Source organism: Pinus tabuliformis, chromosome X, assembly GCF_031772625.1.
Source record: "Pinus tabuliformis cultivar Carrire ecotype Pingquan chromosome X, CPIR1, whole genome shotgun sequence".
Taxonomy (NCBI): domain Eukaryota; kingdom Viridiplantae; phylum Streptophyta; class Pinopsida; order Pinales; family Pinaceae; genus Pinus; species Pinus tabuliformis.
Window position 1 is genome coordinate 531,354,988 of NC_142308.1, and position 5,592 is coordinate 531,360,579.

Sequence of the window (5,592 nt, forward strand, 5' to 3'; positions counted from 1 at the left end):
AGAAAATTTCTTCAAGCAGGGAACTTTTCAGGTACATAAATTCAAATTCTCATTTTTCCCTCTACACATATCTTTTTGATAATTGCAATTCATTAAATATTTTTTCAACAATATATTTTTCATTAATTTCAGAAAATAGAGAAGTTGTCATTAATAATGAATTGCTAGTTAATTCTAGTTTGGATGGAAAATTTAACTATCCATACTCAGTAGTCATGGAAAGATGACAATATTGAGTCTCTTCATTATTCGGAAAATGTTTTGTCAGATTCCCATAATTGCAATTCTTTAAGGCAATCTATTTTTGAAGATGAAGAAACCATCATCACAAAAATCATTCCAATATTTTATCATTTCAAAGGCCCATAAATTTTAATAATTCAGTTTTAAGGTATCCACTCCTGTTTATGATTCTTACGATGATATAATTTCTTTTTCTAATCATGAGCTTGAAACGTTTTCATGAGTTGATGCTAGCAATAATTGTGATTTCATTTTTTCTGTTGGCACTTGTGGGAAAAGAAAATTGCAAACAAATCCCAGATGTGTTGTACCATTATTTGTAATATTGATATATATTATAATTTTCCTTTTTCTCATTTTTCTCAGTTTGAGTTTGTTTTTCTTTCAAATTTCATTTTTGAATTTCTGAAAACAATACACTCATGCACTTTGAACATTATGACTCTACAATCTCCTCAAGTGCATTAACGAGTATATATAAAAATCAATTCCAGAACTTTAAGCATGAACATCAACTATTTATGATGAAATATTATTTGTTCATGCTTGGCCAATTCATGTTTGGGTTTCAAAAGAGTTCATCACAAATTATGGCACTTGAGATTGCATCATTGCATTCTAGCCAGCAATGTAACACTTCTATATAGATTTTCTAAATGTCCATCCATACTTTATTAATTCATTTGGAAAATATCTAGAGTTCTAGTTCTCAAGAAGATTTCTGACATTGCCAGTTTTCAACAAGCTACAATATTTAAATATATATCATTCAAACTTGGCCTGATATTTCCTCTTCCTGTGAAATTTCTTCCAAATATTGATAGAATTACATCCTGATTTTTATGATCCTATGGGCATATGGTTGGAAGAATTCCAAGGTAATAATTTTGTAAACATGTTTTGGTTGAACGTAGATGTACATAGCAGGCCTAATGCTTCTTTTAATAATTTAGCTATAGTTTTATTTTTGTTGTTGATCATTGACATTTTCATATGTGCAGGGAGTAAAATTCTTGCATGGTTACACTGAAAGTATGACTATACTTAGTCATATGCTCTCTTAGTTGGTTAGGATAAGAATAGAACTAGTATAGTTAGTTTGGTTTCGGTTTTATTTTTTCTTTAATAATACAGGTAAAAGAATAATAAGCAAGGAACTAGCATATTTAAAGCTACAAACATGTTCAAGGAAGTATTTCCTTTTCATCAGAATGAGTAATTTTGTGCTCTAAATTTCCTTTTCTTTCCAAGAATTGTGAGATGAGTCACCATCATAATTTTTCTTTATCATAGATGAAGTTTAAATGAAACGCTTTACTTTTCTCATTCTAATTTGTCACAGACATGTAGCTTCCTAAATTTAAAATAATTGATCAAAAAGCCTACAAGCAAAGGAAAATCACAAAATCTTGCAACAGTTATAAAGTACTCATATCCAAGATTATACCTTTGCCCATTCCAAATCTATATTTGTCGGATTGAGCTGAACCTTTGAACTGCACTCATTCATCTTACTGTTATCACCAAAAAAATGATCACCTAGCCATTTATAACTAGGTGGATCAAAATACACCATGTAGGATTAATTTTACCATAGTAAAATCACATTCACTATAAAAAATAATTTAGTAAATCAATTTTATTAAATTATTTTTTGATTAAAATAAAAAAAACCATGAGAATAATTAGATAAATCATTATTTATTTAATTTTCTCTAGGAATAATTATTAAATCATTGTTTAAATAATTATTCCTTATCACATTTGACTAAATCCCCTAGGAATAATTAAACAAATCACTATTTATTTATTATTCCTTATTTTCATTATTGGAAGAATTGTTAAATCATTATTTAATAATTATTTCAATTTTGCACCATTCTTAATCCTTGTGAAATAATTAATAAATCATTTTATTTGTTAATTATTTCTAAATAAAGATATTTGCCCATTTTAAATATCTTTTTCCTCACCAATAAATATAATAAAGCATTCCTAGCAGTTAGATCTTGATTTGGTCAATATTATTTTATTATTCTCCAGTTTTGAGATTAACTCAATACTCTGTTATAAATAGAAGGGTTTTTCATTCATTCTTCACCATTATAATTATCATCGCCACTATTATCGTCTCTTTTCTTTTGAGATCCCATTTGAGTTCTTCACATTGTTTGGGTTTTTCACATATTGAGAGAGAATATCGATTACTAAAGTATCAAAGACATCAAAGGACCCATCCCATGAAGGGGGATTTGTAGACCCTTTTTGTAGATCTCCTTCACCAGGTGTTATCAATAAATAATTTATTCAATTAAAGTCTTTCCATTTGGGTTATTGCAATGGATATCTTTACTGTTGTTTGCTATTCTGGATTATATATGTTTTTGTTGTAGGTTTTTCCATTTTTTATTGCAGATCTGAATCGTAAGCAACCACAAAATGTTGTTAGCATTACTTGTCACCTACTGACGTAAGTGAAGTGATTTTGGTACTCATTCCAAGAAATTTCACACTAACAAATGCTGACTCCACTGGTGTGATAACAATGTTCTTGGGTGACTGAAGTTTCAGTAAATTTCAGGGTTTTCTACAACTAGTTTTAGGCTCTCAATTTTTATTTATAGTATTATGTCCTTTTTTGTCAAATTTTCAAATTCTAGTGGTTTTCTAGTTCTTTCCGTAGGTCACGGGTACCATCTAAGCAGGAGACAACAAAATCTATGCAAGATCTACTAACTAAGAGTCTCGGGAGAAAAACACACTTTTCAACCCCTGATATGCGTTCTGGAGCACACTATTTGGCCTAGAAACTGCGTTTTCCATTGTTCCAGGTTAGTGCTTGTGTTTTGGTACTTTTCCAAAAAAAATTCACTACTTTTTTTTTTTCAGAATTTCCGGGGGTGTTGTCTGCAGATTGGGAAGGGTACTTCATCTCTGTTTTCAGTCTGCCCTAGGCCTATATTCTCTTAGTTTTTCTCTTTGAGGAAGGAAAAAGCCCCCTAGGGTTTAGAGTACGCCTCCACATTGTTAGGAAGAGATTGGTTGAGTGAGGAGTCTAGGGTTTCAACATTTTTAGCCACTGGTTTTCAGAGTCTAATCCATTACTTTTCAATACTTTTGGATAGGTTTATTTTACCTTTTATCTCTTTAGAGTTTGGATTTTTCCTTTCCCCCTTTAGGATCCCCTTGAGCATCCTAGGTTTTTAGAGCTTTACACCTATTCTTCGCAGATTTTTTTACCTTTGATTTTTGTTATTTATTTACACCAATTACAACATATTAATGCCTCTAAATCTTAGTCCCTTGACACTATGTATTTTAGGATTTTTTATGTTTATTTGAGTAGCTTGTTTTCCCTCTCTTGCTTATCTGCTTGGTAACCTTTGTGGGCGGGGTTTTGTGTGCTTGATTGGTTGTTTATTTTTTTTGTCATTTTTAGATTTATTTATAGTATTTTAGTACTTTATTTTCAGCATCACATGACATCATCAAACACGCTGAATTAACTCAACCACTTGGCACATTATTTTCACACACTCACACCCTAAACGAATGTGAGATTGGTTAACACCGCCAAGCCAAGACTTGAAACACTGCACCTTAATAAATCAACACACATAGATTAAGCTCACTTGGGCACCAGGGCCAAACAATTTTTGTAGTGTAGGTGTAGGATTGGTGGGATAAACTTCCAATAACACCCATCGATCACTTTCATTGAGACATAGAAGTTGACATATTAGGGAGCTTAAAATCCTTCACCATCCCATGGTCCAAAGCCAAAGTGCATTAGAAACCCGATTCAGAGGGTGTTAGGCTAGGTCATCGTGCGAGTGCTTCACCTCCGGGCTATCCAACTCGTGACAGGGAATCCCATGCATTGGATGACTACCAAGAAGCTTAAGTCTCGACCACCCTTGTGGGACAAAGGTAACTGTAGTGACCAATCTTAGGAAAACACCCTATAGGACTGGCTATGGGAAACAATTGGTTCTCTACCCTACCTTTCTCTAGACAACTCTGTTTGCGGGGATGATATTTCATCAAGTAAGAAGTTATTTAGAAGAACCTCTGAAATAATAGATTTAGGATTGTTTGAGGATTTAGACCATCTATAGGCTAGAGGTATTTTTCTTTAATAGGACATGTTTTCTTGTATTAGAGTAAAATCATTAATATTGTTAGTTTACACTTGGAACCACTGCACTAGGTGTTTTCTTGTTGTTTATTGCTCTTGTGAAAATTCCTACACTTTGAAGGAACCCTTACTGCAGCAAATTTGAATCTTCTTCACCTACTTGATTTTTAATATACATTAACCAAGTTATTCTTCTGAATACTGAAGCAAATTACTTCCATAGCCCACACTAATTAAATATTTGATCTCATGAAGTAGAAAACAAGGCAAAAAACAAGATACATAGGACACACTTATTTTTGGACACAATAGTCCCTGGAAAAACCCAATGCGGGAAAACCAGTGCAACATTTCTGAAGGTTTATTATTATGTAGGAGAAATATCTTAATACAAATCTAGGATGCTCATCTTGAAATCCTTTATAGAGAAAATATTGGTGAAAAATATGAGTGAGTTTTACGTCACTTCACCTGACAGAATTCCAGTTGATCCGCCACATGATTGGCTAACCCCGACTATTTCTGTGCTGGCTATACATTAGCCCTACGTCACATTCTCTGCCCTATGCATCATCTCTCCTGGTTGTTCCGGTATTTCCCAGCAGTTCTGGTAGTTCCCAGCGGTTCTGACAGTTCCCGACAGTTTCGATTGTTCCGATAGTTTCAGTTTTTCTGTCAGTTCTAGATTTTGCGTGACAGGTAGCTTTTCTACATCATCTCTCTTGGCTACTGTGCTACCTCTACATCATCTCTCCTATCTATTCCAACAGTTCCCGATAGTTTCGGTTTTCCCAACAATTCTGGATTCCGTGTGGCATGCAACTTTTTGCGTCAGCTCTCCCGGCTACTGTGCTATCTCTCTGCAAGCTCTCTCCGCCTCTCTATTCTATATTTTTTGAAAATTCCTTCTCCCAGATTCTCTCTACCCCTAATTTGCAAGATCTCCCCAACCGATTTTACTCCTGAGAACTTCTCACCTCAAAAAATTGATTTCCTCAATCTCTTTGTGTGTGTTTCCAAATGAACCCCAAGCCTCCATTTTATACTTTTCCTATTGAGTCTTAAACTACTGAGATTAAGTCTCTAATCATTGGCTAAGATTAAAACATGATTTGATCATCCTTGTAGATAATTCTCGCCCATATTTTGATTAATACCCATTAATATTTTAATTTCCCTAAGTTTAGACTTAGGAACTCCATTAAAAATAT